The 22,163-nt window shown below is 40.4% G+C and overlaps 3 protein-coding genes across 11 annotated transcripts in view; all 3 read right to left on the bottom strand.

The window, feature by feature from the left end:
- ZNF875 (zinc finger protein 875) overlaps nt 1–22,163 on the bottom strand; it is a 406,705-nt gene that overhangs the window by 343,627 nt on the left and 40,915 nt on the right. The window lies entirely within an intron of this gene.
- The window catches only part of ZNF345 (zinc finger protein 345), a 31,963-nt gene that overhangs the window by 4,289 nt on the left and 5,511 nt on the right, over nt 1–22,163 (bottom strand). For 3 of the 6 annotated variants that reach the window (XM_077975652.1, XM_077975654.1, XM_077975650.1), the window contains one exon: nt 21,381–21,523. The exons of 2 other annotated variants lie outside the window; for them this stretch is intronic. The gene's annotated coding sequence lies outside the window, so the exon portion shown is untranslated. Of the gene's footprint in view, nt 1–21,359; nt 21,524–22,163 lie in introns of all 6 variants that reach the window. One more of the 6 variants, XM_077975655.1, reaches the window with a different exon arrangement.
- The window catches only part of ZNF568 (zinc finger protein 568), a 103,040-nt gene that overhangs the window by 75,397 nt on the left and 5,480 nt on the right, over nt 1–22,163 (bottom strand). For 3 of the 4 annotated variants that reach the window (XM_077982516.1, XM_077982520.1, XM_077982515.1), the window contains exon 3: nt 21,381–21,523. The exons of the other annotated variant lie outside the window; for it this stretch is intronic. The gene's annotated coding sequence lies outside the window, so the exon portion shown is untranslated. The remainder of the gene's footprint in view (nt 1–21,380; nt 21,524–22,163) is intronic. 4 annotated transcript variants of the gene reach the window in all.

The following is a 22,163-nucleotide window of genomic DNA, read 5'->3' as shown; positions in this document are numbered from 1 at the left end:
CATTTCTCAGAGCTCTTTTTTCCTCTTTTCTTTGTGTTTTGTTTTGATAATGGGCAATTTACACATCCATTCCCTACAGTTAAATTTTTCATATTTGTTTGAATGCTTGTTTAATCTCTGCTACAATAGAGCCAAGCTTCATGAAGACAAAGATAATATCTGTTAATTTAATCAACTTGAACTCTGGTACATGAAAAAAACTAAATGCATTTATCGAATAGCTAATATAATAAATTATTTTCAAAATGTATTATCCTTACAAATAAACACATAAAAACTAGATTTCTCTAAACGTAGGACATAATTTCTCTGAAAAAGGGCAGTGGATCATGTGCATTTATCCCTGTACCCTTTCCAAAACCTCACTAAAAGGAATGAAAAGGAATTTGTAAAAAGGAACAAACCCACCACATAAAAGGAAATTAAAGAGGAAGCTGCAGCAACAAAACATTTTAAGTTAATTAATTAATTTATTTATTTATTTATTTATTTTGAGATGGAGTTTCGCTCTTGTTTCCCAGGCTGCAGTGCAATGGCGTGATCTCGGCTCACCACAACCTCTGCCTCCCGGGTTCAAGCGATTCTCCTGCCTCAGCCTCCTGAGTACCTGGGATTACAGGCATGTGACACCATGCCTGGCTAATTTTGTATTTTTAGTAGAGACAGGGTTTCTCCATGTTGGTCAGGCTGGTCTTGAACTCCTGACCTCAGCCTCCCAAAGTGCTGGGATTACAGGCGTGAGCCACCATGCCTGGCTCCTTTTTTTTTTTTTTTTTTAGACAGAGTTTCACTTATGTCACCCAGGCTGGAGTGCAATGGCGCAATCTCAGCTCACTGCAACCTCTGCCTCCCAGGTTCAAGTGATTCTCCTGCCTCAGCCTCCCAAATAGCTGGGATTGCAGGCGCCCACCACCACGCCTGGCTGATTTTTATATTTTTAGATGTGGGGTTTCACCATATTGGCCAGGCTGGTCTCAACTCTTGACCTCCAGTGATCCACCTGCCTCAGCCTCCCAAAGTGCTGGGATGACAGGTATGAGCCACCATGCCCAGCCAACATTTTAAGTTGAAAGTGTAAGATAAATGATGACCAACCAAAAAAGATATAATCTTAACTAGAAGTAAGGAAAGCCCACATATAGTTACACTTTTTTGTGTGTAAAAAAGTGTATGATTTATGCTGCAGAACCCCAGAAAAACTTAAGAAGTGGAGGGAACTAAGTACCCATAAAAGTCTAACAATCAACATACAAAAATTTAGCATACAGCTTCTTAGAGCCCACTCTAAATTACAAATAGATCACCACCTCATGAAGATATGTGTACCCACCCACATGTTCAAACCAGTATTATTCACAATAGCCAAGACGTGAAAATAACCTATGTGTCCACTGATGAACAGATGAAGAAATTATGATACCTATAAATGAGTATTATTCATCATTAAAAATGAAAGAGATCCTGCCATTTGCCAAAACAGACATGAAACTGGAGGACATTATGCTATGTGAAATAAGGGAGACAGAGGAAGAGAAATACGGCATGATCTCACTTATATTTAGAACGTAAAAAAAAAAAAGTACAGAAATAGCATACAAAATGGTAGTTACCAGGGACTGTCAAGGAAAAAATGGGGAGATGCAGGTCAAAGGATACAAAGTTTCAGACATGTAGAATGAGTAAGTCTAGAGATCCAATGTACAACATGAGGGCTATAGTTAATGACATTGTATTGTATTTGAGATTTTTGATAAAAGAGTAGATTTTTAGGTGCTTTTGCCACACATACATAAAAAGTGTAACTATGTGAGATGATGAACATGTTAACTTGCTTGACTACAGTCACCATTTCATAATATGTATCAAAACCTCATGTTGTATACCTTAAATATATACAAAAACAACATAATCAAAAAATAGGCAAATATTAGATATTTGAGAAAAGCCTGTAAGATAAAAGACAGTAAACAAAGCAACCAAAGGAATTCAGAAGACAGACTACATAGGAGAACAAAGAAAACCTCAAGTCACAATGTATATTCTCATAGGATGTGAGAAGCTATTCCACATGATACAAGAATAGAATAATATGAAAGAAATATTAAGTGAAAAAAAGTATTCATAGAAAATGAAAATATAAAGTGGGAATAAAAACAAATCATTCAAAAATAAATAATAAAATCTCTTTAAAACCCATCAAAAAAGATACAGGAAAACAGGAAAATATGGGAGATCAAGCAACAAAGTCCACCATCTACTGAGAAGAAATCATTTTTAGCAGTTTGCTAAGAATCTATAAAGCGTGCTAGAAGAAATGGAGGAACCCGAAAATCACCATTTTAAAATCATCAATAGGATAAAAGATTTAGGCAAGGATCCTCAATGGATTCTTTTTTTTTTTTTTTTTTGAGACAGAGTCTCGCTCTGTCGCCCAGGCTGGAGTGCAGTGGCGCGATCTCGGCTCACTGCAAGCTCCGCCTCCCGGGTTCACGCCATTCTCCTGCCTCAGCCTCCTGAGTAGCTGGGACTACAGGCGCCTGCCACACGCGCCTGGCTAATTTTTTGTATTTTTAGTAGAGACGGGGTTTCACTGTGGTCTCGATCTCCTGACCTTGTGATCCGCCTGCCTCGGCCTCCCAAAGTGCTGGGATTACAGGCGTGAGCCACCGCGCCCGGCTAATGGATTCTAAAATTGGATAATGAATTGCGCTGGGGAAAAGGATATTCACTTGATCTCACAGAATCACTCTACAGATTATTTATTAATTATAAAGGGAAAAACATATACCTGTATAATAGAAAGATTTGGTACTCACCACCTTAATCTTAAGTGGTAAAACTTGATGCCTTAGTCTACTTGTGTTGCTATGAAGGCATAGCTAAGGGAGGGTAACTTATAAAGGAAAGAGGTTTATTTGGCTCACAGTTCTGCAGGCTGTACAAGATGCATGGCACCAACATCTTCTTCTGATGAAGGTTTCAGGCTGCTTCCACTAGTAGAAGGCGAAGAGGAGCTGGGATGTGCAGAGATTATGTGGAGAGAGAGGAAGCAAAAGAGAGGGTCGAGGGAGGTGCTAGGTTCTTTTTAACAACCAGCTCTTGGGGGAACTAATAAGAGCAAGAACTCACTCACCCACTGCCCCCCAGGAAGGGCATTAATCTATTCATCAGGGATCCACCCCCATAACAGAAACACCTGCCATTAGGCCCCACCAACACTGGGGGAAATTTTCAACATAAGATTCGGAGGGGACAAACATCCAAACTATAGCACTTGGAATCAATAGTAGTGGAGCAACCTGACAATATGTTCCTCCTAATGTAATACAATGAAAGATGTACCATCATACCACCTATGTGGTATGCTTGCCAAATATATTTACCTGAATCTAAGCTTCCTATACATGAGAAAGCCAAGAGACAAATAAAGGTTATGGGACATTCTATAAAATAATTGTCCTGGATTCTTAAAAAAATTCAATGTCATATAAAGCAGGGCCAGGCATGGTGGCGCATGCCTGTAATCCCAGCACCTTGGGAGGCCGAGGTGGGCAGATCACCTGAGGTCAGGAGTTCGAGACCAGCCTGACCAACATGGAGAAATCCCGTTTCTACCAAAAATACAAAATTAGCCAGCTGTGGTACTGCATGCCTGTAATCCCAGCTACTCAGGAGGCTGGGGCAGGAGAACCATTTGAACCCAGGAGGCGGAGGTTGTGGTAAGACAAGATCGTACCATTGCACTCCAGCCTGGGAAACAAGAGTGAAACTCTGTCTCAAAAAACACCGAAAAATTCATGTCATATAAAACAAAAAATGAGAGACTGCTCCAGAATAAAAGAGACTAAAGAGATCCAATGACAAAACCAATATATAAATCTTGACTGGATCCTAGATCACGCAAACACACACCCAAGTAAAACAAACAAACAAATAAACAAAGAAACACAATAGCAGCTAAATAAAGAGAGTTTGAAAACCACTGGAGCTGTCTAAACATAAAATGCTTAAGAATATTAGTAAGTCCATTTTAATTTTCTTAGGTTGGAGATATATTGTTAATACTAAGGAGATATATGTTAAAATTATTAATGGTAAAATGTGAAGATGTCCCCAACATATTTTCAAATGACTCAGAAAAAAATGTGTATGTATGTGTATTAATAAAGATAAAGGAAATGTGGCAAAATGGCAACAACTGAAGAATTTGGGTGATGGATGATAGAGTCCGAATGTTTGTGTCCTCCCAACCCCCAAATGAAATGTTGAACTTTAGGTATTAATGTAATGGGGTAAGGAGGTACGGCCTTTGGGAAGTGATTAGGTCATGAAGGCAGAGCCCTAATGAATGTAATTAGTGTCCTTATAAAAGAGGACCCGGAGGACTGCCTTTCCCTTTCTACCATGTGAGGACAGAGAGAAGGTGCCAACTATGAAGCAGAAAGCAGGTCCTTACCAGACACTGAATCTGCCAACATCTTGATCATGTACTTTCCAGCCTTCACAACTGTGAGAAATCAGTTTCCTTTGTTCATAAGATAACTAGTTTATGGTATTTTGTTACAGTGGCCCAAACAGAGGAAGAAAATGGGTATTCAGAATTCATTGGAATAGTCTTTTTTTTCTCTCTGTTTGAAATTTTTCAAAGGAAATAGAAAATACAGATTGTTCTAAAAAGTAGCATTAAGGGAAACTTCCCAGACCTGAAAGACATGAGTCTCTCCATATTTAATGGGCCCACTTGGTATGTAGCATTAAAAAACATGATTTACATTTAGATATATTTTTATTAGGTTCTAGGACACTGGAAACAAAGAAAATACCCTAAAAGGCTCCAAAATGCAAAGACAGGGTATAAACCAAAGACCAGGAATGAAAATGGCTTTGGAGTTCTAAATAATACTATAAGACAGAAATCATAACTTTAAAATTCTGAGGAAAAATATTTTTAATGTAGAATTCCATGTCCTGCCAAGGAATCAATATAGTGGTTGAAAAAGATACTAGAACTCACAAAATTTAATTCTCATTCATCCTTTCTCACATGCCACCAATATCAAGAAGAAGAACCAGACCAAGAAACAGGAAGGCAAGGAATCCAAGAAACAACACAGAAGGGCAGTGAATTTAAGAAGACAGAATTCTAGAGTAATAGTGGTACAAGCAGTCAGTAGAGAAAAAAAGGATCGTAGAAGAGATGTTTCTAAACCTAAGAAGCTGACAGAATATACCGGGAAGAGATTTATTTTCCAGTAGATTTTGAATATAAATTAGTGATAAATATATGGACAAAAAGATAATATTAATTACATGGAAAACAAAGTTGTGTAACAATATAAGTGTGATTCACAGCTCACTTATGAATAAAATCTGTTAAAAAGATGCAAGCCACAAAATGGGCGATGATATTTACAAAATATTTAACTGTCAAAGAACTAGCATGTAAAATATAAGATCTTTCTCAAATCATTAATAAAAAGCTAAATGGGCTGGGTGCGGTGGCTCAAGTCTGTAATCCCAGCACTTTGGAAGGCCAAGGCGGGCGGCTCACTTGAGGTCAGGAGTTCAAAACCAGCCTGGCCCACATGGTGAAACCCCGTCTCTACTAAAAATACAAAACCGTTAGCCAGGCATGGTGGTGCACCAGGCGTGGTGGTGTGTGCCTGTAATCCCACCTACTTGGGATGCTGAGGCAGGAGAACTACTTGAACCCAGGAGGTGCAGCTTGCAGTGAGCCGAGATCATGCCACTGAACTCCAGCCTGGGCAACAGAGCAAGACTCAGTCTCAAACAAAACAAACAAACAACAAAAAAAGCTAAATGATCCAAGAGAAAAGAAACCACTAAATAAATAGGAAGACATTTTCATTTTCACTCCTGGTCTTGTTTGTGCCCTGTGTAATAATTTGTCAGGTCTTTGTCCTAGGGTTCCTAGCACAGAGCTAGACATGTCTTTGTTATGGATCACACCTGAGTTTATGCTAATGTGGTAACTCATGGTGGACCCCTGAGTAGCTTCGGAATTGGGGCAGTCATCAAAAATATTTTTAGCTAGCCCAATCTCTGAGGAAGAAAGTGGGGCTGGAGACTGGGTTCAATCATGTGGCCAATGATCAATCATGCCTCCATAATGAAATTCCACCCCAAAGTTCAGTGGAGCTTCCTTGTTGGTGAACATATCAATGTGTTTGGAGGGTGACACACCTGCTTTTACCAGGAAAGGGCATAGAAACTGTGTATAGATCCCTTTCAGACCTTTCTCTATGTGTCTCTTTACTGGGCTGTTCCTAATTTGTATCCTTATCTTTCATAATAAAACTATAATTTTTAGTGCATTCCTGAATTCTGTGAGTTGTAGTAAATTACTAAATGAAGGGGGGAGGGGGAGGGAGTCATGGGAACTTACTGGAATTGTAGCTAGTTGGCCTAAAGTAAGGGCAGATTTACTGGGGACTATATGCTAAAACCTATGGAGTCTGACACTAACTCTGGGTAGCTAGTACCAGAACTGAATTGCAGTACATCAGTTGGAGATGCAACAGATTAAAATTCCATGTTCATGGATTGGAAGACTTAACATGAAGATGAAAATACTCGCTAAAATAATCTGCAGATTCAATGCAATCTCTATTAACACTTTAGTGACCTTTGAAATGAAAAGCCAGGCCGGGCGCGGTGGCTCACGCCTGTAATCCCAGCACTTTGGGAGACTGAGACGGGTGGATCACAAGGTCAGGAGTTCGAGACTAGCTTGGCCAACATGGTGAAACCCTGTCTCTACTAAAAGTAAAAAAGTTAGCTGGGCGTGGTGGCACGTGCCTGTAATCCCAGCTACTCAGGAGCCTGAGGCAGGATAATTGTTGGAACCCAGGAAGCGGAGGTTGCAGTGATCCGAGATTTTGCCACTGCACTCCAACCTGGGCGACACAGCAAGACTCCATCTCAAAAAAGAAAAAAAATGAAAAGTCACTCCTCAAATCCATATGGAACTGCAATGCGTGCCCAAAATCCATATAGAACTGCAATGTGTATTGAAAATGAAAAAGTAGGACTCACTTCTTCCAATTGTAACACTTACTACTACAAAGCTACAGTAATCCATAGGACTGGCATAAGAACAGACTTGTAAACTAATGGAATAAAACTGAAAAACCAGAAATAAACCCAAACATCTATGACTAATAGATTTCCCAGAAGGACAGTAAGTCCACTGCATGGAGAAAGAAACGTCTCTTCAACAAATGGTATTGGGACAATGGGATAAACACATGCAAATATAAAATGTGAGCTTGAGATGGATCAACAACCTAAACAGAAGTGCTAAATCATAAAACTCTTTCAAAAAAACAGGATTTCTAATTCTTCATGACCTCAGATTTCGCAGTTAATCCTTAGATTTGACACCTAAAGCACAAGCAATGAAAGAAAAGAATACATCCATTTAAATTCATCCAAGTTAAAAGTCTGCACTTCAAACGGGTACAGGGTATTTCGACATGCAGATGAAAAAGGTTTAAAACTAGAGAGAATCGATAGTTGCACAATATTATGAATACAGCAAATACCACTGAAGTTATACTAAATACCACTGAATTATGTGCTTTAAAATGGTTAAGTGTATCTCATGTGAATTTTGCCTAAATGAACAAATCTTGGGAAAAAAATGGGAAAAGGAGAAAAAAGATAATGCAAATGAAAAGATGTTCTGTTGTATTAGTAGTCATGGTCATGCAAATTAACACCATAATTAGATATTACTAAGTATATTAGGTAGGTAAAAAGTGTGACTATTCCAAATGTTGGTAAAGATGTGGCAAAAATGTGGCAAAGGCGGCGGCAAATATACACTGTTGGAAGTAGACTACTTTTTCATACAACCACTTTGAAAGAATTTGGTTATCTAGGCTAACATGCATATTCCCTATTACCCAGCAATTCCACTCCTAGGTAAAACATCCACTAGAATGTTCATAACAGTTTTATTAAGAGTAAAATGCTGGAAACCACCAATTATCCACATAAAAAATATGTTGGACAAAATACACTGTGATACAGTCACAAAGGTTATGAAATAGTGGAGATAACAAGATATATCTAAACTATTAAACATGGGCCAGGTGTGGTGGCTCACGCCTGTAATCCTAGCACTTTGGAAGGCCGAGGCAAGGGGATCGTTTGAGGTCAGGAGTTCGAGACCAGCCTGGCCAACATAGTGAAACCCCGTCTCTACTAAAAAATACAAAAAATTAGCTAGGCGTGGTGGTGCATGCCTGTAATCCCAGCTACTTGGGAGGCTGAGGCAGGAGAATCACTTGAACCGGGAGGTGGAGGTTGCAGTGAGATGAGATTGTGCCACCACACTCCAGCATGGGCGACAGAGTGAGACTCTGTCTCAAAACAAAACAAAACTTAAAAAGGACACATATATTATAATTCAATTTATATAAGTTTAAAAGCAGGCAAAGCTGTATAATATTCTTTAGGGAGTTACACAAAGTTGGCAAAAAATTGTAAGAGCAGAGAATGATTTTCACAAAATCTACTTAATAGTTACACTTCAGTGGAGAGAGAGTGAAAGAGATGAATTTGGTTTGGGCAGGCAGATGGCTTTGTGGTACTAGCGATGTTGTATTTTTCTAATCTTCATGGTGGTTATATGGGTATTATCACTTAACCTAAAAAGATTTTATGTATCTGAATATATAAAATACTTCAGGAAGAAAACTCAAACTTTGAGGGGAAAAGAAGAAAAAAGAAACAGAAAGAACATGTTTCAATTTATCTGAAGAAAGTAGTCTAATAGCCATGATACCAAATAAGGCAAAATACTAAATATGAAAAGAGAATAACTTGGGGCTAATATAACTTATGAATACACACACACACACACACACACACACACACGCTAAATAAAACTCTAGCAATCTGAATACAATAATTAAAAAAGCAAACTTTATGAATAAGTTGATTTTATCCAAGGAATACAAGGTTGCTTCAACATTAAAAAATTGCTTAATTATATTAACAGATTAGAGAGAAAAATGCACATTTGTCTACAACAATCAGAAAATCTGATAAAACCCAACATCCAGTTACTGTAAGAAGAAACAAAATTTGAACAAGCTATGAGTAGAAGGTAATTTCCTCATTCTGGCGAACAGTACCTACAAAAACCAGGAAGGGACACATCAAATATGTGCATGTCCATAAAGGTTGTAGCAAATAAAACATGTAAGTACTAGAAAGCAAGAAACAAAACTGATGTTTGCAGATCTTATGATTGCCTATATGGAAAAATTCAAAAGATATAATCATCTATCCATTTAAAAAAGTATTATACAAAAAGTAGCTGGGTGTGCTGACACGTGTCTATAGTCCCAGCTACTCAGGAGACTGAGGCAGGAGAATCACGTGAACCTGGGAGGTGGAGGTTGCAGTGAGCCGAGATCGAACTACTACACTCCAGCATGTGTGACAGAGACTCTGTCTCTATAAATAAATAAATAATATATATATATATATTTTTTTGAGACGGAGTCTTGCTCTGTAGCCCGGGCTGGAGTGCAGTGGCCGGATCTCAGCTCACTGCAAGCTCCGCCTCCCGGGTTTACGCCATTCTCCTGCCTCAGCCTCCCGAGTAGCTGGGACTACAGGCGCCCGCCACCTCGCCCGGCTAGTTTTTTGTATTTTTAGTAAAGACGGGGTTTCACGGTGTTAGCCAGGATGGTCTCGATCTCCTGACCTCGTGATCCGCCCGTCTCGGCCTCCCAAAGTGCTGGGATTACAGGCTTGAGCCACCGCGCCCGGCCAATAAATAATATTTTTGAAAAGTATTATATCCCTATCTCATGTCATACCTAAACAGCAAAGTCAGTCCTAGATAAATGATTTACAATTTTAAAAATGAACTTTAGGCCGGGCGCAGTGGCTGCTGAGGCAGGAGAATGGCGTAAACCCGGGAGGCGGAGCTTGCAGTGAGCTGAGATCCGGCCACTGCACTCCAGCCTGGGCGACAGAGCGAGACTCCGTCTCAAAAAAAAAAAAAAAAAAAAATGAACTTTAAAACTCTTAAAAGACTATATGCCAGTTGTCAATGTATTGCCCCTAAGTTCCAAATTCACCCTTTATTCACCATTTTTTCACTCTGCAAAAGTAGACCTGGGCTATAGAAATATTTTTCCTTGCCAGAACAATGTTAAGCTTTGCCAGTAGTGGATGTCTGAAAGACACTGCAAGAGGAAGGGGCATTCCCTTCCGGTTCTGGTGTGTTTGCCTGGCAGGTGGCTCCAGCATCCAGGTCCACCTCCTGCAGCATATTCAGTTTCCCCAGTGCCCAGTTCCTGCAGCATGAGTGACTTTACCAGGCTTCCTCAGTCAAGCAGCTTCTCTAGCTCCCGGCTCTTAAAGTACACAGTGGCCAGCAGCACCCAGTAGCCTCGTCTGAAAGTTTTGTAGCAAATGCTTCTGGTAAGACAACCCAGTCTGCCCCACAGGATGGATTCCTGGCAAATTCTAGAGGGCAGATTTCCAGCAAATTCCACAGCAGGAACAGGACATGGCTAAGGCAAGTGAGGCACAAAACTTGAGGCATTCGCTCTCAGATGCCAACCCTGCACATATAACCTTGACGATGACTGTCTTAAGAATGCGGAACCCAGAATGCAAAATTTGAGGCATTCCGTCTCAGCGTCATGCAAGTGTAGCTACATCTGACGGTGAGTGCTTCTCACTGTCTCACTTGCCTCATCTTAGTCCCAGCCCTTTACCACAGCAATTACTGTCATTCAGTAAGCCACAGATGTGCACTCTCCAACAAGGCCTAGATGTTAGCCTTGGGAGGGCTTCTTCCTTCCTTGGACTCTCTACCATTAGTAGTGGCTGCTCTTATTATTATTTTAAAAAATTTTTTTAGAGACAAGGTCTCACTCTGTCACCCAGGCTGGAGTCACCCAGGTACCCAGGCACAATCATAGCTCACTGCAGCCTCAAACTCCTAGGCTGAAGCCATCCTCCCTCCTTAGCCTCCCAAGTAGCTAGGAATACAGGCACATGCACCACACCTAGCTAATTGGCTGTTTTATTTTTCTTTTTGTAGAGACAGGATCTGGTCTGAAACTCCTGGCTTTAAGCTATCCTCCCACCTCAGCCTCCCCAAGTGTTGGGATTACAGATGTGAGGCATCAGGCCCGATCAATGGCTGCTCTTTATGGCTATAATTCCCATGGTTTTTTGAGTTTCCTTTACTTCTTACTGGTCAATCCTTTGTTACTCTAGTTCCATGATAGTTAATAATTTTTTATATTTAACTTTCCTAGTTCAAATTACTGTGTGTTTTCTGTTCCTTGATTAGATATTGACTGCAACAGAATTGGTACCTGATGTGGTTCCAGGTGAAAGGCCTGTAAAGATGGAACTCTGGGATTAGTTTGGTCACGCCTTTTAGTATCTTTTTGCTAATCCTTTGGGATTGACTGCAGTGCAGAGTTCCATGCCAATGGGATTTGGGTTGGTAGAAATTCATGGCATGCAGTAACGTTACAATGAATTAGGCCATGGTTGATTGGAATGAAGTGTCAATTAAAGCACATGCCTTGGGAGCTAAACAGTTGCTGTACTTGACCATTATGGCAGTAATGATATAAGGACTGCGGTGTGGGATGGATTAACTTACGTTAACTTAAATGCATTAAGAGAAGCCGGTAAGTTCAGGTTTATTAACTCTCAGTTCAAGTCACAATCTGAGAATGAAAGCATTTCCATAAAAATCCTAAAAGAATCTCCCCTTGGCCAGGCGCAGTGGCTCAAGCCTGTAATCCCAGCACTTTGGGAGGCTGAGATGGGTGGATCACGAGGTCAGGGGATCGAGACCATCCTGGCTAACATGGTGAAACCCTGTCTCTACTAAAAAATACAAAAAAAACCTAGCCGGGCGAAGTGGCGGGCGCCTGTAGTCCCAGCTACTCGGGATGCTGAGGCAGGAGAATGGCATAAACCCAGGAGGCAGAGCTTGCAGTGAGCTGAGATCCGGCCACTGCACTCCAGCCTGGGCGACAGAGCGAGACTCTGTCTCAAAAAAAAAAAAAAAAAGAATCTCCCCTTTCTTGTAGCCATAGGGCTGACATTGCTGAAAAACACACAATTGCTCAGTTTGCTGAATTGTGATGAATGTTGAATTCACAGTCTTGTCAAATTTATCATGTGAAAGAAGACTGACTGGCAAAGAATGGGATCCTGAAATTTGGAGTTGAGACATATGGATAGGACCCAGATGAAACTGGCAATCTTGAACTCCTAAGTCACTGTGGTGACCTCTCTTACTAGTGGAAATAACTTGCAATCCAGCATTTGAGAAATTAGTTTTCCTCTGGTTGAAAACCCTAAGATAACATAACCTGGAGTAGTGCAAAGGGCATGCTCATGCTCTGTAAGATCCACCAGAAATGTTCTGTCTGCTGAGATAGTATTTAGGAATGAGCCTGGAACATCTTCTCATTCCAGGAAGTAAGGAAATGCTCAATCCTCATTATACATCTATAATGAGGGTCCAATCTCAGCATAACCCAGGGAGACAGGTATATAGTATGACCCAGGAGGAAATAACTCACTGTATTAGTTTGCTAGGGCTGCCATAATAAAATACCACAGACTGGATGGCTTAAATAACAGAAATTTGTTTGTTCACAGTTACGGACATTAGTCCAAGATTATGCTGATTGTAGCTTTGGTTTCTTCTGAGGCCTCTCGCCTTGGCTTGCAGATGGTCTGTTTCTTGCTATGCACTCACATGGTCTTTCCTCTGTGTCTATCCTTGACATCTCTCTGTGTGTCCAAATTTCCTCCCTTATAAAGATAGGAGTCAGGTCAAATGAGTGCTCACCTTAATAGCCTCATTTTAACTGAATTATCTCTTTAAAGACCCTGTTTCCAAATACATTCACATTCTAAGGCACTGGGATTTATGCTTTCAACATATGAATTTTGGAAGGGACACAGTTGAGCCCACAAATACTCACCAAAACAAGGGTTGTGGGAGGAGCAGAGTGATGATGCTCTAACTTTACCTTTATGCATAGTTTTAACTTTTTTTTTTTTTTTTTGAGACTGGATCTCACTCTGTCGCCCAGGTTGGAATGCAGTGGCATGATCTTGGCTCAATGCAACCTCCGCCTCCCGGGTTCAAGTGATTCTCCTGCTTCAGCCTCCCGAGTAGCTGGGATTACAGGTGTGCACCACCACTCCTGGCTAATTACTGTATTTTTTGGTAGAAATGGGGTTTCCCTATGTTATCCAGGCTGGTCTTGAACTCCCGCCTCAAGTGATCCACTTGCCTCAGCCTCCCAAAGTGCTGGGATTACAGTCATGAGCCACCGCACCCAGCTAGTTTTAACTTTTGGAAGCATGCTAATATTTTTACATACTCATACAATCAAGTCACCAAGAATACAGTAACAAAAAAGGCCAAATGGTAGGAACAAACTTAAATGTATTTCAAATGAATAACAAAAGCAAACTTAATGGGGGAAAAAACCAAATCCAAGTAAATTAGAACACAATATTTTGACTATGTACTCCCAGTCTAAAGATAAAGAGAAGTTGGCCGTGTGCGGTGGCTCATGCCTGTAATCCCAGCACTTTGGGAGGTCAAGGTGGGTGGCTTGCTTGAGGTCAGGAGTTAAAGACCAGCTTGACCAACATGGCGAAATCCCGTCTCTACTAAAAATACAAAAATTAGCCGGGTGTGGTGGTGGGCGCCTGTAATCCCAGCAACTCAGGAAGCTGAGGCAGGAGAATCGCTGGAACAGGGAGGCGGAGGTGGCAGTGAGCTGAGGTCATGCCACTGCACTGCAGCCTGGACGACAGAGCGAGACACCGTCTCAAAAAAAAAAAAAAAAGGCCAGGCATGGTGGCTCATGCCTGTAATCGCAGCACTTTCGGAGGCGGAGGCAGGTGGACTGCAAGGTCAAGAGATCAAGACCATCCTGGACAACATGCTGAAAACCCGTCTCTACTAAAACTACAAAAAATTAGCTTGGTATGGTGATGCATGCCTGTAGTCCCTGCTACTCAGAAGGCTGAGGCAAGAGGATCGCTTGAACCCAGGAGGCGGAGGTTGCAGTGAGCCAAGATTGTGCCACTGCACTTCAGCCTGGAGAAACAGTAAGACTCCATCTTAAAAATAAATAAATAAATAAATACAAACAAAAAGATAAAGAGAACTATAAGCAAATACTGAACCCTACTTAGTATGCTTGATTTTTACTATAGTAGAGGTTAGCATACTCACATTCTGTATTTATAAATTCTAGACTTGAACAAATTCGTAAATATAATGAGGATAATGGAAGCCAGGTTTCTAAGTCCTACAGAAGGAAGATACAAATATGGAACACGTTGTGACAAGAATGAACACTGCAGTCCCATCATCTAGATCTTGGTTTCCAAATATTCACATTCCAAGGAACCAGAGCTCTTTAGAGAAACGACTCATTCCAGGCTGGAGCTAAGACAGTATTTAGGAACGAGCCTGGAACATCTTGTCATTCCAGGAAGTAAGGAAATGCTCAAAGAATAATGAAGACAAGTCAAAGGAACACAGAAGCCAGCTGGAATGCGTTCCTGTTGGCCAAATCTGGGACAATTTGAGTATAAAAATAAATAACAGATTATAACCCATTGAGGAAAGTAAACATCTATGAATTCATATTGACATAAACAAATGAATAAGTAGGAGAGAAGGGAAAGCTCTTCTTTATAGCAGAATGCCAACTAATTAATACAGACAAAATAATGGCAATAGAAATCAAACAAAAAAACCCCTCCCATTATTACTATTACATCTTACTAATAACAGACCCAGGAATAATTATCAATGGGTGGATGTTAAACTAGTGGGGAAAAGTTTGGTGACCAGTTATTTATACAGTTACAAAGTATATCTCCACAAATTATCTATTAATTACAAATAGACAACTGTCAATATTACAGTGGAGAAACATGGTAGATATCCCCTTAACAAATTATCAAAGTTAACAGCTCCAGAAATGGAATAAGTCAACATCATGAATCTCCCAAGATGATGCAGCAAGAAGGATACGATATTACCTTTATGCTATTCCTGCCACAAAATTCATAGCCTGAATGTAAGCATGATAAACCATAAGACAAACCCAAATTAAGGGACTTTTTACAAAATAACTGGCTTCTCCTCTTCAAAAATGCCAAGATCATGAAAGACAAAGAGGGAGCAACTCTTCCAGATTAAAGAAGACTAGAGAGACATAATTAATAAATTTAAAGTGTGATTTTAAAGTGGATCCTGGATAGATGAGGGGAGAGGGTAGGGTAGTTTGTTATAAAGAACATTACTGGGATGAGTCAAAAATTTTAAATATGGATTAGAGTATCATATAAATGTTAAAATTTTAATAACTGTACTGTGGGTTATGTAAGAGAATATTCTTGTTGTTAGGAAATAAAGGGGCAAAATATCTGCAACTTAGTCTTAAACGGTACAGGTAAAATGTGTGTGGAGTGTGTGTGTATGTGTGTGTGTGTAGAGATAGAAGGAGAGAGAGAGAGAAGAAAACAATTTCATATGAGAATGATAATGCAAATAGGCAAAAGGTAACAACTGGTGAATGTGAGTAACTGGTATGCAGGAATACTTTATGCTATTCTTGTAACTTCTATAAGTTTCAAATTTAATAAAAATTTTAAAGTTAACAAAACATATTCCTAAATAATTCTCATGTTAAATATGAAACTAAATGGAAACACAAATAGCCTAAAAATGAGGTAAACAAGAGCAAGATACATATCAAACACTGGACATCAAGAAATTACCAGATAAAAAGTAATTGATAGAATTAAATGCCTGTATAAAAATAATATAAAACAGATTTGAATTCAATATCACAACAAAAGAATCTCAACATTAAAAAAAGCAAAAGAACTGGTGAAGATAAAAATAAAACATAAAAGGCTGGGTGCGGTGCCTCACGCCTATAATCCCAGCACTTTGGGAGGCCGAGGCAGGAGGATCACTTGAGGTCAGGAGTTCGAGACCAGCCTGGCCAACAAGGAAAAACCCCATCTCTACTGAAAATACAAATATTAGCTGGGTGTGGTAGTGTGTGCCTGTAATCTCAGCTACTCAAGAGGCCGAGGCAGGAGAATCACTTGAAACTGGGAGGCAGAAGCTGCAGTGAACTGAGATCTTGCCACTGCACTCCTATACTCCAGCCTGAGCAACTCACTCTGTAAAAAAAAAAAAAAAATGCAAAAAAATTTATGATTTACAAAACCCAAAGCTTTTGAAAGTTTTTTTTTGTTTTTAAAAAGAAGACTGCTGATTAAACGTGGTATGTGTATGTACCATATACTTTAGGTTTTCTCTCCCTCAAGACACCACTCAGATGACCAGTGTATTTTCATACAATAAATTGCTAGCAAGTGCACAGGTATGGCAGATATTGTTGACTGCCTCCACCAAAACTACTCCTTCCGCCACTTTCTTGATATATGACTTTGATTTTTCTTCCACAGTTACTGTGCTCAGCTCCATAAAATGAATCACGACTGTCTAACTCAGCGATTCTCATTCGTGAGTGTACATTAGAATCACTTGGGTAGCTTTTTATTTTTTATTTTGATTTTTATTTTTTGAGACAGCATCTTACTTGATTTTTTTTTTTTTTTTTTTTTGAGACAGCCTAAGCTGGAGTGCACTGGTGCAATCTTGGCTCCCTGCAACCTCTACCTCCCAGGTTCAAGGGGTCTCCTGCCTCAGCCTCCCAAGTAGCTGGGACTATAGGTGCCCACCACCACACCCAGCTAATTTTTGTATTTTTGGTAGAGACAGGGTTTCACCATGTTGGCCAGGCTGGTCTCGAACTCCCGACCTCAGGTGATCCGCCCACCTTCCTCCCAAAGCACTGGGATTACGGGCGTGAGCCACTGCACCCGGCCTCTTGGGTAGTTTTTTAAATATTCCAAAGTTTGAACCCATTCCGCATCAAATGAAATTTTAATGTTTTCTATCAGCTTCTGTGCATTGAAGTCATCAGTTCTCAATTGCGGTAGTGCATTAGAGACATCTGGTGACCTTTTACAAATTGGGGTTGGCTAGTCCAAGTGCAAGTGGTGTTTACAACTAATTGATCGATCACAACCAGTTACAGATTTCTTTGTTCCTTCTTCATTCCCACTGCTTTGCTTTATTAGTCATAAAATGATAATGAGAAAAATGGTGATGCTCAGGCCATACCCCAGACCAATTAAATCAGAATTGCTGAGAGTGGGACCAGAGGTTAGCAACCAAGGTTAAGAATAGCTAGCTTAGGCCGGGCGCGGTGGCTCAAGCCTGTAATGCCAGCACTTTGGGAGGCCGAGACGGGCGGATCACGAGGTCAGGAGATGGAGACCATCCTGGCTAACACGGTGAAACCCCGTCTCTACTAAAAATACAAAAAACTAGCCGGGCGAGGTGGCGGGCGCCTGTAGTCCCAGCTACTCGAGAGGCTGAGACAGGAGAATGGCATGAACCCGGGAGGCGGAGCTTGCAGTGAGCTTAGATCTGGCCACTACACTCCAGCCTGGGCGACAGAGCGAGACTCCGTCTCAAAAAAAAAAAAAAAAAAAAAAGAATAGCTAGCTTAGGCCAGACGTGGCTCATGCCTATAATCCCAGCCCTTTGGGAGGCCTAGGTGGGCGAATCACCTGAGGTCAGGAGTTGGAGACCAGCCTGGACAACATGGTGATACCCCATCTCCATTAAATATACAAAAAAAATTAGCTGGGCATTGTGCCAGGCGCCTGTAATCTCAGCTACTTGGGAGGCTGAGGAAGAATTGCTTGAACCCAGGAAGTGGAGGTTGCAGTGAGCAGAGCTCATGCCATTAAACTCCAGCCTGGGTGACAACAGCGAAACTTAGTCTCAAGCAAACAAACAAAAAAAGAATAGCTGGCTGAAATGAAATGAAATCATTATTTGTTCTAAGTGCTATTTTGTACCTTTTGCAGCAATAAGTGACCTAACTGGTAGTTAGAAAAGCTGATTCTGTTAGAGACAACTGAGTGTACTGTGAAGTGATCAAGCCAATTTGAAATTTAATTTGGAAGTATTTACTGACATTTAAAATACATATACTCAGCCGGGCTCACGCCTGTAATCGCAGCACTTTGGGAGGCCAAGGCAGGTGGATCACCTGGGGTCGGGAGTTTGGGACCAGCCTGACCAACATGGAGAAACCCTGTCTCTACTGAAAATACAAAGTTAGCGGGATGTGGTGGCACATGCCTATAATCCCAGACACTAGGGAGGCTGAGGCAGGAAAATTGCTTGAGCCCTGGAGGCAGAGGTTGTGGTGAGCCGAGATTGTGCCATTGCACTCCAGCCTGGGCAACAAGAACAAAACTCCATCTCAAAAATAAATAAAATAAAATAAAATAAAATACACATATGCTATTATTCCTATAATTTCACTTTTTAGTGAAATGTACATGTATGTATATATGTATGTACTTAAATGCATAGAATAAAGGTTAACAAAATGAATAATTAACCAATAATAGTGGCTACGTTTGGGTAGATACCTCGGATTGGGGACTGTGGCTGCACAAGACTTGAGCCCCTCTATAATATATAAATTATTTTTATAAGAAAAATATATTCATTAATTATGTATATAATTATAATTTTACTGAAAAGGAAAAAAACAAGCACTAGCATTTGGCCAAAGTAGATGGTTATTTAGAAAGGCAATAATTTGTAAGCAAACTATATTCAACAAAAAAGACTTGGTGAAATAACTCTATGAGGCCATTACAATTCATGATAAAGATAAATGTTAACATGGACAGCTGTTTATATGTATTTTGGCATAATAAACACAGGTTACACAGATCAATAGCTACACAATGATCATATTAAAAAAAGAATTCTAAGTATTTGCTAAAACAATTTGATGGTAGCTACATCTAATTGATAGGATTACAGATGACCTTTGTTTTTTCTTTATCCTACTGTTTTCTAAATTTGTTGTAATAAGGAAACAAATTTAGAAATGAAAATAAAGAATACAGCAATCTTTTTTGTTTTTATTGTTTTTTGGAGATAGAGTCTCATTCTGTCACCCAGGCTGGAGTGCAGTGGCACGATCTTGGCTCACTACAGCCTCTGCCTCCCGGGTTCCAGCGATTCTCCCGCCTCCCGAGTAGTTGGAATTACAGGTACCTGCCACCATGCCCTGGCTAATTTTTGTATTTTTAGTAGAAATGGGATTTCACCATGTTGTCCAGGCTGGTCTCGAACTCCTGACCTCAGGTGATGCACCTGCCTTGGCCTCTCAATGTTCTGGGATTATAGGCATGAGCCACTGGCCTGCCCAAATACAGCACTCTTAAGAAGTGACACATTTGATCATGTATTCAAAGGTTTTTGAAAGAAAATATAAACATGGTTCAGGAAGAAGCACAGAGACATAAATCAAAACTGGAAAAAAAATTCAAATATATAACTATTTGAATATCACTATTTATAATATCACCAAGTAGGCAGTACAAAGTAAGGGAGAAGCAAGTAAGTTATCACTGAATAAATGATATGGGAATAAGACTAGGTAAATGAGAAAAAACTGAATATAGATCCCCAAATCAAAGCAAAACAAATTTAAAATGGATTGAAAAGTTACATATAAGAGAACTGAAAGTCAAAATCCTGTTCTAAATGATTTACAATGTAGGTAGGGAGCAAAACTTACATATAAGATATTTTGGGAAAAACCAAAGCTATTTAGTTAAATGCTTTCTATTGTAATTGCTATAGAGGTCCCAAGAATGAAAAGTAAAGAAGGGAAATAACATTTACTCAACACCTGATGTGCATCAAGTGTTGTGCACATAAATTATTTCAATGTTGACAACACTGAGAGAAAATTATTATCTCTTCTTCACAGGTTAAACAACTCACAAGTGGTATGGGTGAAATCAGATGCCACATTTTTCTGATACTTAAGATCACGTTCTTTATGCCGTATTACAGAGAGATAAGACTAGTATGAGTAAAATAATCTGAGATGGGCGGGCGCGGTGGCTCAAGCCTGTAATCCCAGCACTTTGGGAGGCCGAGACGGGCGGATCACAAGGTCAGGAGATCGAGACCATCCTGGCTAACATGGTGAAACCCCGTCTCTACTAAAAATACAAAAAACTAGCCGGGCGAGGTGGCGGGCGCCTGTAGTCCCAGCTACTCCGGAGGCTGAGGCAGGAGAATGGCGTGAACCCGGGAGGCGGAGCTTGCAGTGAGCTGAGACCCGGCCACTGCACTCCAGCCTGGGCGACAGAGCGAGACTCCGTCTCAAAAAAAAAAAAAATAAATAATAATAATAATAATCTGACATGATTTTTTTTCCAATGAAGACAATATGTGAACTAAAGAGTTGGTAAGAAAAGATGGCAAAGATGTAGAGGCAGAAATTACCTCATATAGCACAGTGGAGGTGAGAGGTGAGGAAGAGAAAAGGGTAGTTAAAAAAGAAACGTGGGCCGGGTGCGGTGGCTCACGCCTGTAATCCAGCACTTTGTGAGGCCGAGCTGGGTGGATTACCTGAGGTCAGGAGTTCGAGACCACCCTGACCAACATAGAGAATCCCTGTCTCTACTAAAAATACAAAATTAGCCAGGCATGGTGGCACATGCCTGTAATCCCAGCTACTCGGGAGGCTGAGGCAGGAAAATCACTTGAACGGGAGGCAGAGGTTGTGGTGAGCCACGATCACACCATTGCACTCCAGCCTGGGCAACAAGAGTAAAACTCCATTAAAAAAAAAAAAAGGCTAGGCGCGGTGGCTCACTCTGTAATTCCCTTTGGGAGGCCGAGGCGGGCGGATCATGAAGTCAGGAGATCGAGACCATCCTGCCTAACACAGTGAAACCCCATCTCTACTAAAAATACAAAAAATTAGCCGGGCGTGGTGGTGGGCACCTGTAGTCTCAGCTACTCCGGAGGCTGAGGCAAGAGAATGGCGAACCCAGGAGGTGGAGCTTGCAGTGACCCGAGATCGCACCACTGCACTCCAGCCTGGGCAACAGAGTGAGACTCTATCTCAAAAAAAAAAAAAAAAAAAAAAAAGAAACGTGGCAAGTGAGAAGAGTAAAAGATACCATAAAAAGCAGGCTTGATTGTACCAGATGTTACTAACACAAAAATATTAGGCAATAAATATCTACATTATAAAATCTATACCTGATTTTCATATCCCCCACTTCCAAAAATGTATTTGAGGAGTCCAAGAATAAAAGAAAATATTAAAAATATATTAGTACATAAAGAGCTGGAGAAGATAGGAGTGGGAGGATACCATATATAAAGAACGTCTCACCCACAGCTTTGTCTTTCCTCAGGTACTGTTACCAGTAACCTGCTTATTGGCTCAAAGGTCCAACCCTTTGTCTGGAGTCCAAGATTGATTTGAGGGAAAAGGCAAGCTATGTTTCTGCTCAACTCCAGGGTGAAGTTAGAGGTCTGAGGAAAGAACAAGGTGCATTTAAATGAAATTCAAGTTTTGGAAGACATCAGAAAGGGAATTTTCAATTTCTTTCTTGTACAACCTAGCTGTTCAAGTTACCACACATTTCAGTCTTTCTAATAAAGCTGCTTTTCGAGGAGGAGGAAGAGCAGGAGCAGGAGGAGGAGGAGGACAAGGACAGGGAGGAGGAGATAGGCGCTCAATATTAAAAAAAAAAAAAAAAACCCAGGCTAAAATTATGATTGATCATTATCTGAACTGCTCAGATTCCAGACAGTCAATGCCAAAGGAATACTCTGTACAATGAATTATGTGATTCCTACTTGCCTAGAACTATTTATAGGAGATAAGCAAGACCTTGCTGAGAAACACTAAGACCTACATCAACTGAGAGGCTCATGTTATTAGAAGAGTGCCCCATTGTCTCTTGGGCCTTTTGGTTAAGATCAAGTGTAGAAGAGTTTCCAAATTTCTACTCATAAAATTATACATACAATGCAATTTCATCAAAATTCCAAGAGACGTTTGGGTGCAACCAAGCTAATTCAAAAACTGACATGAAAATGCAAAGAAATACAAACAGCCTAGACACTCTTGAGGAAAAAGAAGGTGAGTGTACTTGCTCCAAATACAAAG

The sequence above is a fragment of the Macaca mulatta genome, chromosome 19, assembly GCF_049350105.2.
Source record: "Macaca mulatta isolate MMU2019108-1 chromosome 19, T2T-MMU8v2.0, whole genome shotgun sequence".
NCBI lineage: Eukaryota > Metazoa > Chordata > Mammalia > Primates > Cercopithecidae > Macaca > Macaca mulatta.
This window is presented reverse-complemented; position numbering and strand designations above follow the sequence as displayed.